The sequence below is a fragment of the Lissotriton vulgaris genome, chromosome 6, assembly GCF_964263255.1.
Source record: "Lissotriton vulgaris chromosome 6, aLisVul1.2, whole genome shotgun sequence".
In the NCBI taxonomy this organism is placed as follows: domain Eukaryota; kingdom Metazoa; phylum Chordata; class Amphibia; order Caudata; family Salamandridae; genus Lissotriton; species Lissotriton vulgaris.
The window spans coordinates 350,737,948-350,764,387 of NC_141694.1; positions in this window are offsets into that span (position 1 = coordinate 350,737,948).

A 26,440-nucleotide genomic window follows, 5' to 3' on the forward strand; every position below is an offset into this window, starting at 1 on the left:
ACCAGATCCAGCTTTTCTTCGTTCAGGTGCCAACTAACTCTCCTTTTTTTCCTATAGTTCACAGCCATGACCTTTGACTTACTAAAGTTTAATTGGAGAGCATTATTTACTGAAAAGGTATGTGCTACATTCAAGAGATGCTAAAGGCCCGTTGGCGTCCGACTTATCAGCACTAAGTCGTCCGTGTATAGCAAGTTGGAGAGGGTTATTGTCCCTAGTTTGGGTGCATGATTAGGGCATTTGTCAAGTTCCCCAGGTAGATCGGCTAGTAAAAGGTTGAATAAGATAGGTGCTAATACACACCCCTGTTTTAACCCTGTGGTTGTCCTAATGAGCTTAGAGAGATGTGTACCTGCTCCAAGTTTGGTTTTAATCCAGGTGTTTGAGTGGAGTAGTATTAGCACATCCAGGAGGTGTTTCGGTATTCCCCAGTTGTCCAGTTTCTGCCAGAGTTTATTGCGGTCCACATGGTCAAATGCAGCAGTATAGTCAATAAAGAAGAGATATAAAGGTGATTTAATCTATTTTGCTGCTCCCATCAGCAAGGACAGGGCCATGATGTTGGTTGTGGTCCCTTGGCCTCTGCAGAAACCCGTTTGGTTGATCGGGATGATGGAGTTTTTGGATGCCCACGATGTTAACTCCTCCAAGATGGTTCCTGCTAAATATTTGGCCTCCACATCTAGGAGGGCAATAAGCCGATAGTTGTTTGGGTGCTTCTTGCTACCATGTTTAAAAATTGGGCTGATGACTGACCCATGCCAGAACTCAGGAAGAGTCTGGGTATGCCTTAGACTATTGAATATTGGTGAAGCGATACACTCCAAAACTCTGCATCCGATTTGTACAGCAAAAGTGGAATGCCATTGGGCCCCATGACTCCAGTGGGCCTCCCCCTTGTTATTTCTTGTTTAGTGTCTGCTGGCACAGTTGTCTTTCGCCCGGACTTGACAACTTCGAGCAACTTGCTTCAAGCACTGGTTTGGCGAGTTTAGATGGGGTAATAGCCCCATGCTCACGCATTTCTTGGGTCCTTGTGGCCGTGTAGCAGTTATCTTTTTCTTCTGTTGTAGACCTCGTGATTTTTGTGCAGGGTTTATTTGTTACTGCGTCCTCTGTAGTATCCTCATTATTGAAATGCTCCAATAGGTATTTTGTCCATACCTCCTCTGATATGTGGGAGTTTTGGCTTAGACGTTCTGGATTCTTTATTCTTTTGACCATTTGCCGAAACTTAGAGCTATTTTTCTGCTTCCCTTCATAAAGTAGTTTTGCCCATAGGTCTTCGTTTCTTTGCTACTGTTTTTCCCATTTCAGCCGTTTTAGCTCTTTTTTTGCTTTCTGTAAAACAATTTGCAGGCTACGGTTTGTTTGATCCTTCCACATCTGTCTCAATGTTTGGTTTATTAACCGTTTTTGTGTTTTCACTTCTGAGGTTAGTTGAGTTTTACTTGAAATACCCTTCCCTTGACATAAGTAATTTGGCGAAATTTTTATCAATTTCTCACTGATAGTTTGAGTGAAGTTTTGCCAGTCTTCCAACAGGTTAGTTGAGGAGCTTGCAATTTCAGTGAAAAGAGTTTTCGCTGTAGAGCTTATGGAGTCGATGTTATCGGCGTTACACCGTAGCCGCCTTAGATTTGACGTAACTTCAGTGGCAAGGTCTGTGTGTGTTTCGGTTTCCAGTTGCGAGTTGATTCTTATTATAGCCTCTAGAGGCAGGTGGTCACTGAGGTCACTCGTCCCTATTCTGAACGTTGTTAGGATTGTTTATTGGAGTAAAAGGTAGCAACTGGGGGATCATCTTCGACATAACGTCCATTCAGGGCCCTTAGGTTAAGTTGTTCCAGGTATCGAAGTAAGTTTTTTGAGTATTTCGTAGATTTGTTATTTTTTGTCAAGCCTTGTGTTGGCACGCCCCACGCTTCATTCAATTCCTGAATGATGTCATTGTCTAGGTCTTTGCTGATGAGGAACATGTTGAAGTCCCCCGCCAAGATGATTAAGTCGGAGTCCTTTTCTTTCATTATTTTTTCCAAGGCTTTCGCCAAATCCTTGGCTGCTTTTTGTTTCTGTTTAGGATGGATGTATGTATTCATTATTATTACTTCTTGGGGCTGCTTCTGTAGCCAAAGTGAAATCTTTACAGCCTGTATAGCACTTGAGGGAGGTATGTGAGAATATATTGCCTTAATTTCGCCTATTGTTGTTATTGAAGCAAAGAACATCAGACGTCCTGATCTTCGTCCGAAGGTGGAGTTTTTGTTTGCCAGGATGCAACAAGAAGTGAACCCTTGCAGCTCAAATGCCTTTTCTTCCCAAGTTCCTTGGAGCAGTAGAAGGTCAAATGTATTTATATATTGTAGGAACTCCTGATCATTTCTTTTACTGGCTAGGCCATTGATGTTTCAGGAACAAATTCTGATTTCCGTGGTCTTATCTGGGGGATTAAGAAATTATTTCCCTCTTTGTCAATTTGTGCCAGTCGTAGAGTTGTATTTAGTTAACATTACATGTCCAAAGATATTGACTGGTTTGTGACACAGTGTGAACGGCACGGGTGTGACATACGTACTCTTTGTCTCCCAATGTATGTATTTTTGAGGCCTATGTGCTTGGCTTAGTGCATGTCTTTAGCAGTCAAATTGGTGTGGCTGCCTACTCACTCACAGTCTGTTAATTCTCGAACAAATTTGTTGCAATGGTGCGCGTGAGGTGCTTCTTGTTCTTATCTCATTATACATATGTGAATGCTGTGAGTAGCAAAATGCGTGACTGCTTAGCTTTGTGCCTACACAGGTCATGCATTTTGTACATTGACTCCATAGGCAGAAACGTTCACAAACGCTGCTTTCTGCCATTTTGTGGCACAGAACTTTAATGAACTCAGATTTGAATGCTTGGGATCTAATTGTGAAACTTACACCCCTCTTCCCAACCAGCCCCACCAGGCCACCAGGAAGAGTGTTGTCCAGACAATGTGGGTAAGTGTACTTGCTGGATATTTGCACTGGTGGCTGGTGTTTGTAGCACAAAGGCAAATATGGTAGTTGTGATAGGTTTAGACAGCAGTCCCCAGTGTCTGCAATCTTGCTAGTACAAATGAACCCACTGTGTGGTAGACATATCGCACAATGAAGTGGTTGTGCTGTGTGTATGGAGGAGTATTTGCTGTTATTCTGACTCCCATCAGGCCCAGTCCTACATCCACCTTCCCACCCAGCCCAACCACTCAACCTTGAAAGATGCTTTACTAACAGTGAGTGGCAATGTACTTGCAAGATGTCTGACACTGGGGACAGGTGTTTGCCTTTAGACCATCTCCCATCAGTGCCTTGTGCTCCTCACATCAGTCCTCAGTCTCATCCATTTTGCTGCTACATTTTCACTCATGTCAGTTAAGCATGCTTCATAGTAGGCCTGTTGTGCTGGGTGGGAGGGGGATTGTTTTTAATGACCAAATCTCCCATCAGGCCCTGTACTACACACACTCATTCCACTATGCAAAAACAGCACCCCTGGAAGTATGCTTTACTGAGAGTGAGTGGATATGTACTGACAAAGATGTGTGACACTGGTGCCTGATGTTTAGAGCACAAGGCCTTGTTGGTATTTGTGGAAAAGTCGGACACCAGTGCCCAGTGTCATGAATCATGCTAGTAAATTTGGAAATACTGTGGGTAAGCTTAGTTTCTGTTGGGCTGTTTGTGGTGGGTGGGACTGTGTATTTTGGACAGTGCCTGATGTGAGTTGTAGCCTTTCCAATACACCGCCTCTCACCCAGCCCATCTAACTCCTCTGAGACTATGGCTAACTGGCAGTGAGGGGAAGTATACTAGCAACGATGCAGAAACTGATGCATGGTGTTAAACTTGAATCCAAAACACAAAAGTACGAATCAAGGCCTTCTGCTCCAGACACCATGCAGCAGTGTCAGCCATCTTGGCAGCACATTGCCACTCACTTTCAGGAAAGCAGAGTCCCAGGTTAGCTATTTAGGATGAGTAGGAAGGTGTGTAGAGGCCAGAGCCTGCTGGGAGATGTAGTCAGGGGAAACACTACTCCTCCCAACCAGCACAAACAGCACATCTGGGCCAATGGCTACTTGACAGTGAATGGAAGTGTACTAGAAAGATAGCTGACACTGCTACATGGTGTTTGATGCACAGGGCCTTGATTGGAGTTGGCTTCAAGTTCAACACCATTCACCAGTGTCAGCCACCTTGCCAGTACACTTCCCCTCACTGTGAGGTAAGCATAGGTACAGAGGAGTTAGCAGGGCTGGATGTGAGGATGAATATTTGCAATGGCTTCAAGTACCATCAGGCCTTCCCCCCACCACAAATAGCCTACCTGACATTCAGCTTCCTTGACAATGAGGGGAAATGTACTTGACATTGATGACTGCTGCCTATTTGTCCACAACTCCCAACTGGGCATGGTTGTCCAGACACCAATCCCAAGTATCACCCATTTTGTCAGTACTTTTCAAGTCACTATCAGGTAAGCATGGTTCCTGGTGGGCTGTTTGTGCTGGTTGGGAGGTGGAGTATTTGCCCTGACTACATCTCCCATCAGGCTCTCTCCTCCACACACCTTCATACCCATCCCAAATATCATACCCAAGACTCTGCTTTCCTGACTGTGAGTGTCAATGTGCTGCCAAGATGTCTGACACTGGTGACTGGTGTCTGATTGTTCAAAAAACTCCCAGCAGTGCCTTGAGCTCCAAACAACAGTCCGCGGTGCCAGACATCTTGCCAGCATATTCTCATTGACTGTCAGGGAAGCTTGGTTCTATGTGGGCTTGTTGGGCTGGGTGTGAGGAGGATTGTTTGCACTGACTTCAACTCCCATCATGCCCTGTCCTCCACACAACTACCCAGCCAGCCCAAACAGCATACCATGAACTATGATGTTTCTGATGGTGAGTGGACATGGACTGACAAGATGTCTGACACAGCTGCATAGTGTCTGTAGCAGAAGCCATTGATTGGAGTTGTAGTCAAGCCAGACACCAGGCAGCAGTGTCAGACATTTTGAACATACACTCTTCTCATTGTCAGGACATCCTTCTTCTGAAGGCCTGGTTGTGCTGATTGGGAGGAGGAGTGTTTGCCCTGACAACATCTCTCATCAACCTCTGTCCTACACAAACCTTCCCACCCAGCTTAAACAACACACCTGAGACTATGCTGTCCCTGATGGTGAGTGGAAATGTACTGGCAAGATGGTGACTGGTGTTTGGACCACAAGGCCAAGATGTGATTTGTGGTCAACTCTGACACCAGTCGCCAGTGTCAGACATCTTGATAGTACATTACGACTCATTGTCTGAACACCACTCTATCTGGTGTGCTGTTTGAAATGTGTGGGTAGGTGTGTGTGGGCCCAGGCCTGATGGGAGTTGTAGTGACAGCAATCACTCCTTCTCACACCCATTCCAAAAAGATCTTCTGGGACTATGGGTATCTGACAGTCTGGGAAAGTGTACCAGTACCTCTTGGGAGCTGAATGAACTTCTGTTCATTCCTCCCTCCATTTTAATGAGCAAGTAGTAATGTGCCATGCTGTCTAAGCCTATAAATTATTTAATGAGGCAGGATATTGCAGCTAAACGTTTACAACAGGGAGGCTGAACTTGTTACGGCTCATTATTTTTCTGCTGCGTTCTTATTTTTTCTTAGTTATAAAAAGTCAACTGTTTAAACAGGCATGTTTGGGTTGATGGTCACCTACACGAACGTGAATGTGGGACTCCCTGTTGATCTTTGGAGGTTCTGGGTAAAAGCACTGATCTCCCAATGAAGTTCCACCTTCATGCTCCTAAGACTGTTACAGTGCTTAATGTAATAATAAATTGCACAAGGTGGTTCTGCTGGAGTGAAATGCAATGGAGAAGATGGCCCTTTTTTGCTTCCTGACCAGGATGTGGCAGTGGAGCTTTCAGAATCTCTGTGTTGATTGATTCCATGTTTTTAACCTGTCTGGTAATTCCACAGTGATTTTGCTAGATGCTGCAGTCTATGTTCCAGTGGAAGGCGGATGTAGCCATTCATAAATATTATGCAGTTATGAATGAAGTCAATAAGCTATGTACTCTAACCACGCCATCCTTTCATTGGTGGATAACTTTCTGTAGCTCTCACCTGATATGCTGACAGGAAGAATTATGCTGACCTAATTGCCTATTTGCCGGCATAGAAGTACAAAATTACAAGCACCATTTCTAGACTATGTCTTGTTTCATATCTGACATTTAAATGGAAACTGCCACTGGGGCAACTGAGGTTGATCATTATCAGATCTGACAGTGACATTGTAAGGTCAAGGTCTTCAAAAGGGTATTTAGATAAGTTGGACATGTTGACCTACATGACTTCTAAATTTCGTGACACAGAAATATAGACAGCAAGAATATTGTGGTCAAGAATATCAAATTTAAGGTAAGAAATATAATTTCGAGAAATATAGAAGTAATTAATTTCGTTTGAAAAAATATAGTTGTTTAATATATCACTTTTTTAATAAGTGTTATGTATTTTAGAATATATTTTAAATGTATGTGATGTATTGATGAAGTTTTTTTATATATGTTCCATTTTTAGTAGTTTTCAATTTTATTTTATTTACATTTTGCATTTTTAAGGTTCTGTAGAGGGTTGTGGGTTTATAGGGGAATAGGGTGAGAAGTATTTTAATTATAATACATTAATGATTTTTTTTATTTATTAAGGTGTATTTGAGATTTTATAGTGTTAATTGTGTTTTTAGTGTTTTCTTGTAAATTCTATGTCTGGGGTGAGGTGTTTATAGGGGTATAAGGTGGGAAGTAATTTATTTTTAATTAATTTGTTATTTGTTTTAAAGAAATATTACTTTGTTAATTGATAATTGATTATGGTAATTGTGTATTTTTTTGGTGCAGGATGTTGGGTTTAAAGCGGTAACGGGTGGGAAGTTTTTTATTTTTAATTATGTATTAATTAGTTGATAATTAAAAATAAATACTTAATAATTATTATGGTTAATTGTTTAATTATTTTGTTTTGGGGTGTGGTTTTGGCTTTATAAAGGTGGGAAGGTATTTATTTTTAAATAATTATTAACTAGTTGTTAATTAAATGACAATTAAATATGTACATTGTGTAATTATTTCAGGTGCAGCTTGTAGGGCTTATAAGGGTAAAAAGTGTGGGAAGTAATTTATTTTTTAATGTTTAATTATTAGTTGATAATTAATAATAATTAATTGGTCATTTGTTAGGGAAATTGATGATTTTGTGTGTGTGGGTTTTGGTCTTATAGGGATAAAGGGTATGGAGTAAATTAATTTTACTTACTTTATAATTATTTGTTAAATACTATTAGTTTTTAATTGAAAAACAATTTTAATTGTGTCATTTATTTTTTTACAGTTTAATTTTAGGTGTGGGTTGTGAGGATTATAGGGTAAAGGGTGGGAAGTTTATTTTTAACTTTTTTTAATTATGAAAGTCCATTTTTGTATTTAGATGTGGGTTGTGAATTGTGTGGTGCTCTAGGGTAGGAAATAAATAAACTACATTTATGTAATAATTAATGTTTTTGTTCATAAACAATTTCTAAATAAAAATGTTTATTTGTTTGAAAATTCTTTTTATATTTTATTTATATTTTATTTAATATAATAATTGTAGGTATTTGTGACATGTATTGTCATTTATTTTGATATTAAAATATAGTTTTTCGGGTTGTTGACATTTTATTTGTTTATATTTTGGAACTGAACTGACTGGAGTGGGAATAGTACATTTTACCCCCCTGCAATCCCACACTTTCCCTACTGTTGCACTCACTGGAGTGGGAATAGTAATTTTTACCCCACCGCTATCCAATACTTTCCCTACCGTTTCACTCACTGGAGTGGGAATAGTAATTTTTACCTCTCCGCTATCCAACACTTTCCCTACTGTTGCTTTCGATGGAATGGAATTAGTAATTTTTACCCCTCCGCTATCCAACACTTTCCCTTCTTTTGCACTTACTGGAGTGGGACTAGTCATTTGTACGCATCCACTATCCAACACTTTCCCTACTGTTGCACTGTTAAGTCTTCCCTCACCTGAATTCCGGGGAGTTCAGCTTGAGAGGTAGGATGAAGGTCCTCTATGCCCCTAAAAATCTTTCCCAGCCTAAACTGTATATGAATCACAGTTTGGAGGGAACATATCTCCAGGGGAAGGGGAAAAATGAGAGATAAAGTGTCCAGAATCCTAAAGAAAGAAAAAATGAAGCCAGCAAAATAGGAGGTCCCAGAAAAAAAGTCAGGGGAAACCTAACATTACTCATAAAGCCTTAATAAACAACTTGGAAACATTCCATTATCTCCCTCCAATATGTTCTTGTGCCAATTTACTTTTTTGTCAACTACATATTCAGTTTGCATTCAAGGAGCCAGCATTACAAAAAAGCAGAAAGGGTAGTGTGCCAGTTTATTTTTACATCAGTTCTTTCTACTCAATGTCACCTTTTTTCATACAGCCTTTCTTCTACTTCCATACTTCCATGAAATCATCATAGATTCTATGAATCATGTTTCAATAGTCTTCATCAGGTAACCATTACAATAGGAAAGTTTATAGTTATTATTAGCCTGTCACCAGTTTTACTTCATAAGCAAAATTATATTCAGTGTTTATTTGTCTCATGATGAAAACATATTTTCATTTAAATATAAATCCTCTCCATTTTACAACTGTTGTGCCACTTCAATTTCTTACCAGTATTCTGTTTACAAGTCCTTCCAGTCATAAATCATATATCATTAAAACATTAGGTCAATGTTTTTGGAGCCAAATGCTCAATGTCTTCTGTCAGTTCAAGTTTCTGTTTTGTGCTAGTAATTTTTTTTGAATATTATATTACAGGCATACATGTACATATCTGAGCATACAGTACCACAAGGAGCTTATGTGATGAAAGTAAATCATGAAATATTGCCATTGTAAGTGTGAGAAAGATAGACACTTTCCAGAATCTAGCATCAATCAATCAGAACCCAGCATCAATAAATCAATCAAGCACGAAAAATTACCTGAAGCACTGGAGATGCTAGCTGCTTCACGGTGCTCTGTTCAGTCGAACAACCAGGTCTTGAGTCACTTCATGAATTCCCAGAGTGATGAGTATGTCCTCAGTCATAGAGGAAAGTTGCTCCAGGCCTTGGCCACCACGTGAAAGTAGGAGTTTCCTCTGCTGTTGCCTCAGAGGATCCAGGTGGGTGGCTGCGAGAAAAAGGTTGTTGTATCGCGGGTCTCTGATCAGTTGGTGGAAGGTCATTCATTTGTTGATGTATGCTGGTCCTTCATTACGCAGGGTTTTGAATGCATGGGTCAGCATTTTGAAATGGCATCTCACCTGGCTCACGCAAAATAATTTATACTGTAACTAGAAACAAACAATAGTAAACGTACTCCAGCTCAGATCTGGCATGAGTCCACCAGCACATATGGAAAAATACTAGTACTGCAACACCACCCCATAGAAAATAATAGATGCAGGGACCTAAAATAGATTCCCATGGAAAATAATGATAAATTAAATACATTTATATTAATTTGTAAACTAAAATATAAATTGAATTTAATAATAAAACGTATCTTTTTAAAAATATGTTTTATTGTGAAAAAGGGAGCAATAATACAGTTTTTTTTGTCATGTAGCATAACAGAGCACAGTAGTGATACATTACAACACATACGTTGAATTAAGTAATATGGTGGTAATACCGATACCATCTAGCTTCCATACCCCGTAGTCTCCATTCTCTATTCTACTCAGTCCCCCAGGGTAGTCTGGAACCCTTATGTATCTGATAATCTACCCCATACAGAGTCTTCTCAATTTTGTAAGTTTCCCAGACTATTGCCCACCGTTCATCTACAGAGGGTTTTTTTGGAGATGACTAGGCCCTAGCTATGGCGAGTCGAGCAGCCACCTGCATGACTGAAATGAGGAATCTCAGACCATGACTATCCTCTTTGTAGCCCAGCATAATTTCCGTCACTGTTGTAGAATAATCTATCCCTAGACTTAACTTCGTAACGTGGCTTATCTTCTGCCAAAATGTGTCTAACTCAGGGTAAGTAGCCAACATGTACACTATTCTTGCAGCACTCAATCCACATTTTGGGCATTTACTTTGGTCCCCTCCTTGACCTAACAGAGTGTATCGATTTATCTATGGTTCCTAATGCATGATTAATTACTAAGCATGGGTGGAAAATCCGTTCCGCTCGCGGATTTTGCGGAGTTTCGGTAAATTCGCAATCCGCGAGATTCGTGAATTTCCCGCAAAATCCGCGAGCGGAACGGATTGGGTCAAAAGTTCAAGCTGACTTTTGTAACTCTTTTAGAATGGCAGCGGCAAGCTGCCAGAGCCATTCTAAAATAGTTACAAAAGTCAGCTTCAACAGGAAGCTCTAATAGATAAAGTAAAGCAGGTGCTCGAGTTGAAGGTCAAATTCAGTTACACAATCATTAATCACCCCAAACTTGGCGTGATTAATGATTGTGTAACTTAATTTGACCTTAAACTCGAGCACCTGCTTTACTTTATCTATTAGTGCTTCCTGTTGAAACTCTTTGTAGCTATTATAGAATGACGCTGGCAGCTTGCCGGATCCATTCTAAGTGGGACTGAGGGCAGAAGGGCACAAAAGTGGGGCAGAAGGGGACAAAAAATGAGTGGGGCAGAGGGCAGAAGGGCACAGAAACGAGTGGTACAAAGGGCAGAAGGGCATAAAAAAACGAGAGGGTGGCAGTGATTAACCAGGCAAAAAAAAAAACAGCGAACATGCAAAGCGCCCCGCGAACACGCAAAGCGCCCCGTGAACACCCGCGAACACGCAAAAAAAAAAAATCCGCAAATTTGCACGAACTCGCGAAGTTTGCGGATCGCAAATTTGCAAATCCGCAAACTCGCGGACCGCAAATTCGCAAAATTCATCCATGCTTATTAATTACTATAGAAGTAACATTTATTTCCAGAGTCTTACACCACTTCACTGCCAGCTTTTCACAGCTGTTCTGCCTCAACTGGCACAGGCATTGAGATATAGTGCTAATTGCAGATTTCCAACTCTGCCCGTAGAAACATTCCCATTCCATCGGAGCTAGATACTGCTGTTAATGGTTGATGTCTCAAAAAATAATCCCTGGTCTGGAGCTATTTAAAGAACATCTGGTGTGAAAGATCGAATGAGCGGAAGCTGTTGTGGTTGTATACGTGCCCCAGACGATCAATCCAATAATTAACCCAACGTCTGCCAGCTGGGCCCTGAAATTCCCTTCGGGAGCATAGGATTACCCCATAAAGGGATATTATCATGGATAAGTTAGGATTCCCTACTATATCTATATATATATATATATATATATAATCACTGAAAATAACCATAGGTTTCAGGCCTTATATAGTTAGGAATTAGCATTTAAAAAACCTTTTAAATTCACTCAAAAAACTATAAGTTTGAGGGGTGTTATAGTTAGCTGGACATTTCACTCATACAAAACCATTGAAATTGCTCCTATATAGTTAGTTGTACTAACTGTCAGGTTCCACCAAACGCGCCTACCTAACCTGTAAACTACAAATCCCAGAAACCCTAGAAGGGGGCGTGGCACTATAAATACAGGGCAGACTATCACCACTTTGTTCGTGATTTTGTAACCACAGTGCATTGGAACCACATCTGTGAGGTGCTGTGCTGGTCTCTTCTGGGAGTCAGAGAGAGTTTGTTTTTCCCTTGCGTTATCGTTGTCCGGTGCAAGAGGAGCAGGAGAAAGCCTGGGATTTTGTTTACTCGAGTATTGGTCGAGTAGCGCTTGGGACGCGCAATTTGTGTACTCCTTTTGGTTTCCTTGGCGATCCAGTGTTCTGTTCCGCAACAAAGAAGGAAGGAGAGCATTTCTCTACGAGCGGAAACGGACAGAGAGAAGTCAGAAAGCGGCATCGTAACTGTGAGTTAATGAGCGGCGTGTGATATCTCAACGCGTAGCTCGAACAGTAGAGCAGACTTTCCTACGGGGACATTTGTACACGGCGAAGCGTGTTTTGAGTCTAAAGTGAGAGCGGGGTGTAGTGGGAGATAACCTCCTGCTCGCTGCCGTTACGAAGAGAAACACTAGTGTTTATACGTGCAATTGCCAAAGCGGAGGGCAGTGGGACAAGCCTACACCTTGCCGTGTTTGGAGCTAGTGATCCAAGGAGTGTGCTATTATCATTGAGAGCGGAAGTTAGTGGTAGGAAGCCACGACTTACCGTGTCACTTAAAGGATTATTGTCTGGGCATTCCTGAAGGAAGGAATTCGCATTAGAGAGACAGACTTGGGTTTTTGATTCACGATTTATGGAATATTGACACTTGTTTTCTTTGAGCACTAAAACACACAAGGCAGGGTATGTGCAAAAATACTGGAGAGCTTTAACTACATGATTTTGAGAGTACTGTGAGTAACTGGTGTTTTCTGTTCCATAGGGACTATCTTTGCAGTTATTCTTATCAGAAAAAACAGGGGAAAGGTGGAGCGAATTTCACACAGGAAAGGTGAAACTCTTTTTACCAGTAGCGAGAAGGCAAATGAGAGTAGGAATTCCCTGCGAGCATTTATAACCTGTGTGCCTGTTGTTTTTGTCTTTCAGCCATCCCTTCCCTGCACTCCCCTTCTGTCCCCTCCTTGTTTTGTTTTCTTCTTTATTCCCTCGCTCTATCACTCGAACTCGCTGTGTTATAAGTACTGGCGAGTTGGTGAGATAGGGAGGTGGAGTCATATGTACAACGATCGGATCCTGCAGCGTGGAGTCTGACAGAATCACAAACCCACGAATTGCATACTGCCTGGTCCGGTTGGGGTACATATGGCCACTTTGGATGATGTATTGAGGGCTCTGGTGGTGGTTCAACAAGAATTGGCAGCGTCCAAAGCGGAGGCTGTGCTTCTTAAGGATAGGGTTGAACAGCTATCCAAGAATCCTTTTTCTACCGGCCCTTCTCAGATTCAGGTTGCAGTTCCTCCCCCTATTCCTTTAGCCACTCCAGAACGGTATGGGGGGGATCCACGCAAAACGCAAGCATTTATGACTCAAATCTTGCTCCATTTCTCCTGTAAACCCGCCTTATTTCCTAACAATCATTCTAGGGTGGCGTTTGCTATCTCCTATCTGGTGGGAGACGCAGCCAATTGGGCAGTACCTTTGGTGAAAAAAGATGATGCAATATTGTCTAATTGGACCGCGTTCAGGGACGAGTTTGAGAAAGTCTTTGACAGGAGGGCCACCAACTTCAGCGCAGATAAGGAGCTATTGTCTCTGCGTCAGGGTAGGAGTGACTTGATAACTTACCTAACCACGTTTAATAGGCTGATAGCTGAAACAGATTGGCCAGAGGGTAAGAGGATGTCTTTATTTTATCAGGGACTGAGGGATGAACTGAAGGATGCGGTGGCACATATTGATCCTCAACCCACTACCTGTATAGATATGGTGAACCTGGTATTGAGATCGGATGGTAGATTGACAGAGCGGAGTGGGGATCGGAGAAAATGGGATAGGGGCTATGCTCGTAATGTGGGTTTTCCTTCTAGGGCCTTGGGAACCGCAGAAGCAGGGGCTGAGCCGATGGAAATAGGTGCTATAAGACCTCCATTGTCAAAGACAGAAAGAGAAAGCAGAAGGGTACAAGGCCTTTGTATGTATTGTGGGAAGAAGGGTCACTATGTACGAGAATGCCCTTCTAAGCCCAAGACTAACAATCCATGGAATAAGAACCAACGGGTGGCTGTATCCAAAACCGGTAGTGAGGGGGAAGAGGGCTGGTATCGCCGCCAACTAGGGAGGAGAACCCTGACTGGAAACTAACTTCGTTGTCTTCCTCGGGGATAGGAGAAACAGAATCCCACCTGGTCCTGGCTATGACCTTGGAGTGTGAGAATAAAGTCCATCAAGTAATGGTCATGCTGGACTCAGGGGCCACCGGTAATTTTATAGACAATGGGTTGGTGGCTCGTTTGATGATACCTAGGATACCTAGAGGCAATCCAGAGGAGGTTTTGGCAGTCGATGGACAGCCCATTAAATCTGGCCTAATAACGGAGAAAACCGCAGAGGTGGAATTGTCCATTGAAGTGTCGGAGGGAAGGCATGTAGAAACGGTGGAGTTGAATATAATAGATGCTCCCCAATATGAGATTATTCTGGGAATGCCTTGGTTCACCTTCCATAATCCTTCCATTGATTGGAAATCACGCACTGTCCATTTCTCTTCAGGGTTTTGCAAAGAACACTTGGTGCCTTATGCATCTTCTCCAGTAGCAGTGTTAGCGTTACAGTTCATGGTGGCTACTGCCGCCGAGAAGGAGGTGATTCTTCCTAAACACTACGAATCCTTTCAGGATGTTTTCAGCGAAAGCAAGGCCGAACAACTCCCACCACATAGACCCTATGATTGTAGGATAGATTTGGTTGACGGGGCGGTGATCCCCACGTGTCGAGTATACGCCTTGTCTGTTCCTGAAACGGTGCACTTGAAGGAGTACATCGATCACTACGAGAGTATAGGATTCATAAGACCTTCTCGTTCCCCAGCTGCCTCTCCCCTTTTCTTTATAGCAAAAGCAAACGGTGATTTGAGGGCATGTGTGGACTACCGCGTTTTGAATAAAAACACCATTCGTAACCGGTACCCTCTCCCCCTCATTACGGTGCTGATTGATCAAGTGAGAGAGGCTGTGATCTATACTTGCTTGGATTTGCGAGGAGCCTATCACTTGGTCAGGGTACAAGAGGGGGATGAGTGGAAGACGGCATTCAAGACGCGGTATGGCCTGTATGAATATCTAGTCATGCCGTTTGGGCTATGTAATGCCCCTGCGGCTTTTCAATTTCTGATCAACGATGTCCTGAAAGAGTTCATTGATTTATTCGTCATAGTGTACATTGATGACATCTTGGTGTATTCTATGGATGTAAGCTGTCACGTAGAACAGGTCAGCAAGGTTCTGATGAAGCTGAGAGAACATAGCCTCTTTGTGAAACTCAGTAAATGTGAGTTTAGTGTATACAGTGTGGAATTCCTGGGGGTGATGATCAGTCCTTTGGGGTTACAGATGTCCGAGCGTAAGGTGGAGGCAGTGCGAGATTGGCCAGTACCGAAGAACGTGAGGGAAGTCCAGAGTTTCCTGGGCTTCGCGAACTACTATCGGCGCTTTATTTTGCATTTCTCATTATTGGCGGTGCCCATTACGAAACTTCTGAGAAAAGGAGTGCCGTTCGAGTGGACCTCTGCTGCAGGGGAGGCTTTCCAAACTCTTAAATCTTCCTTTATTACTGCCCCAGTGCTGGCCCATCCCAACTTAGAACATCCTTTTGTGGTAGAGGCAGAGCTTCGGATGAAGCAATCGGGGCGGTATTGTCGCAGCGGGATGTAAGTACAGGGCAATTGCACCCAGTGGCCTTCCTGTCAAAGAAATTGAGTTCGGCTGAGCTCAATTATACGATAGCAGAAAAGGAATTGCTTTCAATAAAGAGAGCATTTCAGGAATGGAGACAATACCTATGGGGGGCCTTACATACCATCACAGTGTACACTGACCATAGGAATCTGCAGTTTATGTCATCTGCTAGACATCTGACAGCTAGGCAGATGAGATGGACACTCTTCTTCGCAGAGTATAACTTTGTGGTCACTTTTTGCCCGGGGTCTGAGAATAGGAAGGCTGATGCCTTATCTAGACAGACCATGCCTGTGGAATGTGTGGAAGAAAAACAGGCGATCATCCCTACTGGGAGGGTTCTGTGTGTGGTGAGAGCTGAGAACTTTTTGGATGAGGTGAGAAAACATCAGTACCCGGGTGGATGGGGGTCTTGGGCTCATGGCAGATTGGATTGCACAGTAGTGTGGCTCACTGGTTAGAGGCGGCAGACCCGAGAGCAGAGGACGGCCCGGGACCAGGGTTCGATTCCCGGCGCGGCAGGTTTCTGGACCAGGGTCAGCGGACTAGATAATTCTCTCGCCTCGGTGCCCACTCTGATCAGCGATCACACTCGGCAACTCTGGGCATTAGCTTGCCTCATCTTCACTAACGGCCCCACCAGACCGCCGGGGATGCCTGGTCTCACCCTGGAGATACCCATTAAGGGACCATCTCTCAGGGAAGCCAGGAAGGGTTTCGCAGCGGTCGAAGCGCCTTGGGACCCTACGGGTAAGTAGTGCGCTATATAAATGCCAATACATTTACATTTACAGTGAGAGAAGGTTTGCCGTTCTTTCAGGGGAAGTTGTTTTTGCCCTCGATCCCTTTACAGAAGAAGGCCTTTTGCTGGTGTCATGAGGGGGCACTGGTGGGACATCCTGGTATACGTAAAACCCTCGAGACAGTCAAAAGGCATTTTTGGTGGGCTACCCTGAATAAGGATGTTTCGGAGTGGGTGGCTCGTTGTGATGTTTGTGCTCGAGCCAAGGGAATGACCACCAAGAAAGCTGGCAAACTAATACCCATGCCTACCCCCAGTAAACCCTGGCAACATATTAGTCTGGATTTTGTATCGGGTCTTCCGCTGGATAAAGGTCATTCAGCAGTACTGGTAGTGGTAGACAGCCTCACTAAAATGGGACACTTTATCCCTTGTAAGAACCTCCCGAATGCCAGCCAGACTGCACAACTGTTAGCCAGCAATGTGGTCAGGTTACACGGTATCCCTAAGGTTATAGTGTCAGACAGGGGACCGCAGTTCATTGCGCGTTTTTGGCGCATGTGGTGTCGTGCCCTGAATATAGAGTCAAATCTGTCCACCAGTTTCCACCCACAGACAGACGGGCAGACAGAACGTCTGAACCAAACGTTAAAGAAATACTTAAGATGCTTTTCGAAAGAGGCTCATGAGTCTTGGGTGGATCTTTTGTGGATGGCGGAACTGGCCTATAATAATGCATGGCATTGCTCGACGGGGATGTCACCCTTCAAAGCTAATTTTGGTTTTGATGCTAACACTTTTCCGGTTGACATGCCCGCTGAGCTCGGTGACCAGCCTTCGGTAAAAGAAAGGGTCTTGATGTTGAGGAGGGTACACAGGGGAGTGCAGGTTCACCTGAACAGGGCAAAGGAGGTTTACAAAAGGTGGGAGGACCGCCACAGGAGGGAGAGTCGTCAGTATGTGCTGGGTGATAAGGTGTGGCTGTCAACAAAGAACATCAAGTTTAAGTTGCGTAGTGTGTTTCATCCACGATACATAGGCCCATACCCCATTATGAAACAGGTGAATCCCGTAACTTATAAGTTGAAACTGCCAGGATCAATGCGCATACACCCTGTGTTCCATGTTCAATTGCTGAAACCTGCGCTTACATCGCGCAGGGCTGCACCTCCTCCAGTGTTGTGTGATGGGGGTATGGAGTATGAGGTGAGGAGCATAAGGGACTCCAAGTGGTGCAGAGGTAGTCCGAAATACTTGGTGTCTTGGAAGGGGTATACCGCAGAAGATGATTCCTGGGAGCTTAGCTCAGATGTGCATGCTCCTGCGGCGGTGCGTTCTTTCCACAGGAGGTTCCCTGCTAAACCTGGCCCTAGAAGGCGCTAGGGATGGGGACATACTGTCAGGTTCCACCAAACGCGCCTACCTAACCTGTAAACTACAAATCCCAGAAGCCCTAGAAGGGGGCGTGGCACTATAAATACAGGGCGGACTATCACCACTTTGTTCGTGATTTTGTAACCACAGTGCATTGGAACCACATCTGTGAGGTGCTGTGCTGGTCTCTTCTGGGAGTCAGAGAGAGTTTGTTTTTCCCTTGCGTTATCGTTGTCCTGCGCAAGAGGAGCAGGAAAAAGCCTGGGATTTTGTTTACTCGAGTATTGGTCGAGTAGCGCTTGGGACGCGCAATTTGTGTACTCCTTTTGGTTTCCTTGGCGATCCAGTGTTCTGTTCCGCAACAAAGAAGGAAGGAGAGCATTTCGCTACGAGCGGAAACAGACAGAGAGAAGTCAGAAAGAGGCATCGTAACTGTGAGTTAACGAGCGGCGTGTGATATCTCAACGCGTAGCTCGAACAGTAGAGCAGACTTTCCTACGGGGACATTTGTACACGGCGAAGCGTGTTTTGAGTCTAAAGTGAGAGCGGGGTGTAGTGGGAGATAACCTCCTGCTCGCTGCCGTTACGAAGAGAAACACTAGTGTTTATACGCGCAATTGCCAAAGCGGAGGGCAGTGGGACAAGCCTACACCTTGCCGTGTTTGGAGCTAGTGATCCAAGGAGTGTGCTATTATCATTGAGAGCGGAAGTTAGTGGTAGGTGGTAGGAAGCCACGATTTACTGTGTCACTTAAAGGATTATTGTCTGGGCATTCCTGAAGGAAGCAATGCGCATTAGAGAGACAGACTTGGGTTTTTGATTCACGATTTATGGAATATTGACACTTGTTTTCTTTGAGCACTAAAACACACAAGGCAGGGTATGTGCAAAAATACTAGAGAGCTTTAACTACATGATTTTGAGAGTACTGTGAGTAACTGGTGTTTTCTGTTCCATAGGGACTATCTTTGCAGTTATTCTTATCAGAAAAAACAGGGGAAAGGTGGAGCGCATTTCACACAGGAAAGGTGAAACTCTTTTTACCAGTAGCGAGAAGGCAAATGAGAGTAGGAATTCCCTGCGAGCATTTATAACCTGTGTGCCTGTTGTTTTTGTCTTTCAGCCATCCCTTCCCTGCAGTCCCCTTCCGTCCCCTCCTTGTTTTGTTTTCTTCTTTATTCCCTCGCTCTATCACTCGAACTCGCTGTGTTATAAGTACTGGCGAGTTGGTGAGATAGGGAGGTGGAGTCATATGTACAATGATCGGATCCTGCAGCGTGGAGTCTGACACTAACTATATTTCGCGCACCCGCAATCCACTGCTGATGATGTCACATATTACATCATTCATGACATGGTCAGTGACATCACTGATGACATCTCAAATGACTGCGTTGTATTTACAAGGCGGCCCTGGATTTTAGGACCGATAGCAAAATTCTTTTTTTTTTAGGAATATTTTTATTTGCATTTTATGAATACACAACAACGCAATCATGTAATCGACTGTACACACACTTTTACCCCCACCCCCTAAGTCGCACATTATTGACCATATTCATCCCAATCCGGCCAGAATTCAAATATATGCACAATATAAATGTCTTGTGGCATCCATCTCGGGTGTGCTCATGCCATTGTGCAGGTTGGTACTGTAGCCAGCATCCTCATATCCCCCCATCCAATCCATGATAATACCTCCACTTGGACCACCCCCTACTGAACTTCTTCGGGCACCCCCTAGCCTTGTAAGTCACTCTCTCGGTGGCCATGTACATGTCCAGTCCTCTCCTCCATTCCTCTAGTTCCGGAGTTTCCGGTGACCCCCAGCATTTCGCTATGTCCCTCTTTACCACCACAGGAGACGGTACCAGGAAGGTTAGTAGGGGTTTCATAGGTCCACGTCATTAGTCATACCCAGTAGTGCTAGCCTAGGTTCCGGTTGGAGGGGGATTCCCACAACCTCACTCAGTTCCCTAAAGATGTAGGTCCAGTAGCGTTGTATCGCAGCACACGTCCACATAATGTGGTAAAAGTCTCCGTCCTCTAAATTACATCTAAGGCAACTCTTGTCCGCCGCTCTCCCCATCCTATGGAGGCGCACCCTGTCGTAATAAGTCCTGTGTAGCACATTAAATTGGATAAGACGCAGCCTAGACTTGATGGCTACATTCCTGGGGTGCATTAATACTATGTCCCAGTCTAAATCGTCCATTTCTCCCACCTCCGCTTCCCACGTCCGCCTAAGCTTCGACAGGTCGCCTAGCATGTTATTTGTTAAGGTTTTATATGTGAGTGAGACTGCTTTCCCCTGAAGTTGGTCTTGCAACAATCCTCCCTCCAAAGGCACATTTTCCGGGAGCTCAGTTAATTGGATGTTTTGGGCCCGCCAGGCATGCCACAGCTGCGCGTATTTGATGAACTGTGAGTGGTGTAAGCCGAATTCCATCTTTAATGTCGGGAAGGACTTTAGTGCCCCCTTGGCGATCATGTCCCCTATGGTGGAAATGCCTATGTCATCCCACCGTTGAAAGTCTGTCAGTTTGTTTAATTCCGTTAACCACTTACAATGCCATAGTGGCGTCTGTCGTGTGGGTGTCTTCTCCCATCCCGTGCGCTTTATAGCTTTATTCCACAAGAGTATGGTGATGGCCGTTGCGGGGAGAAGCGGCTCCCGCCTAGCGCCCCCATAAAGATAGTATAGTAAGTTTTGCGTGGACAATTTGTGTCTTTCCAGGGCATAAGTAGGGTGATCCACCGGGGCGTGCAACCAGTCATTAATCGGGGCCATATGTTCCGCCCAATAGTAGGCTTCCAGATTCGGGAGCGAAATCCTCCCGCTGTATTAGTGTCTCTGGAGAGTAGTTTGTGCCACTCTAGGTTGTTTACCCAAACTGAGAAAAGCCCTCAGATCTGCATGTATTCTAGATATTACATTGGCCGGGAGAGGATAGTACTCGTTTTGCAATGCGTACTTGGGTAGGATAATCATCTTATACACGGCTGCTCTGCCTAGAAGTGTGAGTGTGAGCTGCCTCCAGCGGTCCATATCCGCATCGGAGTTCAAGATAATGGGCTCCAGATTTCGCTGGAACGACAATGGTCTGTCAAGGGTAATATAGACTCCGAGATATTGGAAGCCCTCCACTGTAGTCAGTAAGCCTTCTGGGAGTGTCACCCAGTCGCCCCGTCCCCTAGGGTCATAAAGTAGCGATTTGTGCCAATTAATTTGGTAGCCCGCGCGCCTACCGTACTTTTCAAGTTCTTGGAACAGTGCCGGCATAGTCATCTCCGGGTTTGTAATAAATAACAGGATGTTATCTGCTTAGAGGGAAATCTTCTCTTGTGCGGAGTCGGTCTCAGTCCTCCTAAAACCTCTGATGTCTGCGTTTTGTCGGATCCTAGCGGCCAGTGTCTCAATGGTGAGCGCAAAGAGGAGGGGGGACAGCGGGCACCCCTGTCTGGTGCCCCACTGCATCTGGAATTCCCGTGACAGTTTCTCGTTCACTCTTTCTATGGCCCTAGGCTCAGTGTATAGGAGCTGTACCCATTGCTGATACTTGGGTCCAAAGCCGAATTTCTGTTACATTCCCTCAAGGAATGGCCAGTGCACAGCATCAAATGCCTTTTCGGCGTCAAAAGAGAGGAACCAATGTGGATCCTCCCTGCTCTGCACCTCCTGTAACCAATTTTGCGAACGTCGGAGATTCAATCTGGGGTCCTGTCTTGCAAAAAGCCTGTCTGGTCAAAATGTATTAGATCTGATATCACGGACCGTAAGCTTTGTGCCAGTATAGTCGCCAGGAGTTTCACCTTGGAAATGGGGTGATAGGACACTCAGTCATCTCGCGGTTTTCCCTCTTTATATATCAGAACAATTGTCACCGCGGCGAGGTCCGGGGAGAGTCTCCCCTCCTGGAGTGCTCCGTCAAAGAGTCCTTTCAGGTGACGGGTCAGGAGGTCCGCGGTGCGTTTGAAAAATTCAGCTGGGAAGCCATTGGGCCCCGGAGTTTTGCCTGGACGCAGTCTGGCAAGTGCGTCAGATACTTTGTCTACAGTAATGTCGGACTCCAGTGCCTTAAGGACCTCAGGAGACACGGCTGGCAGATCCACTTGCTCCAAATATTGTAGAGCATCTTCGCACGTCCCTAGCTCCCTGGCTGTGTAGAAGAGACCATAGTGTGCGGCAAATGCCTCAGCTATTTGAGCATCTGACCCAGTGAGGGCCCATCTGGATCTCTAATGTGTACCACCCATCTAGCTGCACGCTCCTTCTTACTCAGCCACGCCAGTAATTTGCCCGATTTGTCCCCCACGTCGTAAAGGCGATGAAGGGTGGCCAGGGCTTGAGTTTAGCCTCCCTGTCACTAGTTCTCTGTAATGTTTCTGGCGGTCAAGGAGTTTCCTGAGTGTCCCAGCCTCCCGTGAGGTCTGGTAGTCTCTTTCCAGCACCAGGATAGTCGGCTCCACCTCCGCCACCTCCGACTGGAGTTTTCTCCTTTCTTCCGCTAACCTGCTTTGTATCCTGTCCTGCATTACTGGCTTTAGCGCTTCCCAGAAGGTCACCCTCGAGTCAACAGTTCCCTCATTTTCCGCTATATAGACCGTCACACTTTGTAAGTCCCATGGCGCCAGGCGGCCCTGTCCGTAACCCGTTCCCATCCCATTCTTGCTAGCAATGGGGAATGATAGGAGATCCCCCTCGCTTTGTATTCCGCAGTATCGTTCGCCATTAAATATTGTCTAGATATAAACACATAGTCTAGTCTCGAGAACACCTAATGTGCGCCCGAGTAATAGGAGTAGGCCTTCTGAGTGGGATGTAACCGCCGCCAAACATCTACAAGTCTTGAAGTGGCGATCAGTTGGGACAGGGGGGTCCGGGCCCCGATCCTGGGCGCGGAGCTCGACCGGACCTGCCTCGGGTCCAGGACGTCATTAAAGTCTCCCCCCCGTTATTTGAATGCTATCTGCGGTGTCTAAGAGTATGTCAGCCACTTTCCTAAGGGTGAGTGCCTGTAGCTTCGGTGGCGCATATACAGAGATAATCGTGTATGTATGTCTGTTCCACCTCCCCTTGACACCCACGTAAGTCCCCAATGGGTCTATCCATGACCGGGTGATATTGAATGGGGTGGTCTTCTTTATAATAATAGCTACCCCTCTCAAGTCGTTAGTATAGCCCGCCTGCGCTAGGACTTTGTGACGGCCCCTGCCTAGGAAGGCACAGTTAGTCCCTTTGAGATGGGTTTCCTGCAGCAGGATTATGTCTGGGTTCTGTCGTCTAAAGTATGAGTTCACCAACCCCCTCTTGACCCTATTACCCAGTCCGTTTACATGCCACGTCAGGACACTGAAACCTTAGCGGTCTCCAAGTCGTGTGTCGGCACCCGCCAGTCAATTGCAGAAATCTATTTGTGCAGGCGGTCTGCGGTATGCAGGTGTATAGTGGAGCTCTGAAGTGTGTGACTACGTGTACATGAATGCCTCTCCCTCCCCCCAACCAATCCCCTCCAACTGAACTGTGGTACCCTCCATTGCCCTACGCTTCCCTTTCCCAACCTGAGAAAATGCAGAACTCCCCCTACATCCCCCACCCCACCTCCCTCCCCTTTCAGTCCCATCCCCCTACGAAGCAGAACTGTCAGTAGGAGAGGGTCTGTCGCCCACCCAAAGATCTCCCCCCTTCAACCTACTCTGCCCAACTTAGTGGAGAACATGCAACACATTCCCAACTAATCAACCTCAAGAGTCAAAGTTAAGGAATTTGTACAGATAAGAACAATAAACCAATGGAAACAATAGGTACAAGGGGGTGTATCAACTTGCGTGTCCCCTTAGTGGCGAGCTGCAATCTCAACTGCCTGGTCCGCCTCTGTTTAAGAATGTGAGTCATGAGTGTCTGGTTGTGGGTCAGTTGTCTGCCCTGAAGCGTCCTGCTCCAGATCTCGGATCGCCTACTCCAGTGGGTGGACGGAGCGCACCCCTCCCTCTTCACCCCCGAGGAGCGGCCCTATGCATCTTCTTCTCCTTCTCCCTCCGATCGGGGGTTTCTTTCTAGGTGACTGAATCTAGATCTCATCGCACCCCTCCTCCTGGGCGAAGCTGAGTGCCTTTGTCATCTATCCGTCGGGCTGCGTCCCGGGTAGGGCGTAGTCGGAGTCTGTCTCTTATTCCTTTGTGACCTCAGCCTCTGAGCCTTCGGCAGTTCCCATTGGGCTCTGTGGAGAGTTGGCCTATCTGGCACTCCTCGACAAATGTTCTCCTGTCTGCGGAATATGGGTCGTTCCTCCAGCCATTGCCAGGCATCTTCCGTATGGTTAAAGAAGTGTGTTTTGTCCATATAGATCACCTTTAGCTTTGCTGGGAAGAGCAGCATGTAGGTAATATTCATGTCTCTCAGTTTCGCTTTAACCGCGTCAAAGGAGTGGCTTTGTTTTTGCACTTCCTGGCTGTAGTCTGGGAATATCATAATGTTTGTGTTTTCCAATCGGATCTCCCCCAGTTTTCTGGCCTCTCTCAGAATCAGGTCTTGGTCCATGAAGTTGAGGAATCGGGCAATGACCTGTCACGGTCTCGCACCCTCGGGTGGTTTCACCAGTAACGCCTGGTGTGCCCTTTCGATGATAAAGCAGTTCGAGAACTGCGCCGTCGGAAAGGTTTTTATCAGCCAGGCATGAAGGTAAGCTGCCATATTCGTCCCCTCGATTCCTTCCCTGAAACCCACGAATCGCAGGTTGTTGCGCTGCGCCCTGTTTTCTGCGTCATCCACCTTCCACAGCAGTTGGCGATGGGAGGCCTGGAGTTCCGCCATGACTTTTCTAAGGGTAAAGATCGAGTCTTCTGCCTCACCTATGCGCGTCTCCACCGTAGTCACTCTATCTATTAGCTTTCTGAAGTCTGCCTCAGAAGTGTCACCTCCGAACCCACCTCGCCGATCTTGACTTCCAGGGCTGCCCGGGACTCTTGGATGTCCGTTCTGGATGCCTGAATAACACCTATGAGCAGGTCAGTGTCTGAGCGCGTGCCGGGGGCAGTAGATGCAGCCTCGGCCAGCGGCCAAGGTGTGGCATGGCTGTCCATGGGCCCCTGTTTAGTGGTTTTGGGGACCGTATCCTTTTTACCCATGACCGGTGTGTCAGTGGGATTACACACATGGGGGGCCCACTCCCCTGGCCTTCGCCTCCTTTCTCAACAGTCCGTGGGTGAGGCTTGGTAACCTTCCTGCCCTTCCATGAGGGTGGCGCCCAGCTACTCTGCAGGTTAATTTCTGGGGAGCTGAAGGCGTCCGTGGATTATTTCTGTAGCCACGCTCCACGCCGTATCCTTGAATCAATCCCGGCCTGCACCCCAATGCTGAGTCCGGCCCAATGCCCCACACAGCGCTATGCACCCCATAGCCTTCATTGACTCCGCCGCCCCATCTCCAGGCCTGGTTGAGGTATGATCCCTACGTCCCCTCCCTTGATGACAGAGCCGTGGGCCGTGTTCACTAGGGGGCGAGGGCCGAGATGCAACGCTGGTCCACCCCACCACAGCCTCCTTACCGGCCTAGTTGCCAGTGTCCACGGATAGAGTATGCTCTTTTCTCCAGATCACGAAAGTGCTGCCCGCTGATCAAGTCGTCTGGACTTGGGTGCCACCCGTATATCCCCTGACCCTCAGGCACCCGGCTATGCAGGACACAGGCCGGACGTCACGCCCCGCAGGCCGCCGGGACCCAATGCCTCGTCGGGGCCCTCAGCGAGGCCTTCCTCTTCAGCGGCCTTACATTCACGGATCAGCCCCTTGCCTCGATGGGGGTGGGCTTCACCCCTTCCTCCCAGTCGCACTGTTGCCAGGGCCGTTTTGTGGATGGTGCCGACAGATGTCTGCACAGGGACAGGCTTCCAACCTCTCCCGGAGTGCCTCAGTCCCCCTCGGCTCGGCCCTGCCGCAGCTCACCTCCTTCCGTCTTCCGCACTGTCCACCGGGAGCTTCAAGGTCTCTACCGGTGTCAGCTGCGGGACATCCCAGGCCTCCGGAGTGCCTCACACGTAGCCTCAATCCTCCTGCCACACTCCTGCAGGGCGCCCCACTCCACTTTCCGCACAACTATGGCTCACCTGCTGTGACGGTTAAGCTCGCAACGGTTACTCCGGTGCCCCCTTTCATGTGGTGGGTCGCGGCGGCTCTCTTCGCTCAGGAGGAGTCCCCAGCTCTCAGCACGTCTCTGCCATCTTGGCGCTCGCGGCTAGACCCGCTCAGCTGATGGCTCCGATTTTTGCCAGTTTCGTCCGTACTGCTGTGCTGTTGAAGCGCCCTGGGCAGGACGGACCCTTATTTGTAATTTCACAGCAAAGCTGGGCTTCTCAGCATAAGTTTAATGTCAGATACAGTGCAGCTCGTCCGGAGCCACGAAAGAGCACGTCCTAGCCGGCCATGCTGCTGCCCACGCCCCCCGATAGCAAAACTCTTGGTAATTGCGGTTTATGTCGGATCCTAACATCTGTTCTGAAGTAGACTTCAGCATGTTTAATATGCGAGGTGGATTGATATGTTAAGTCCACAGTCTTATAATAACAAGCTTTTCAGTTGCGAACATTAATTATCACTGTATTTTTCACAATATTGGGGGCATATTTACAAGGACAGCATTAAAATTAGCACCGCTTTAGCATTAGGATAGTGCAGTTAAAGCAGCCACATTGGGCTTAATAATAAACTTTTGAGAATTTGTGAGCATTCCAATAGAAGGCCAGGCTTACACCAGAACATTTTAACGCTGTCCTTGTAAATATGCCCATTACACACTCCTAATTTTACCATAAAAAAAATATCACCTATTACTAA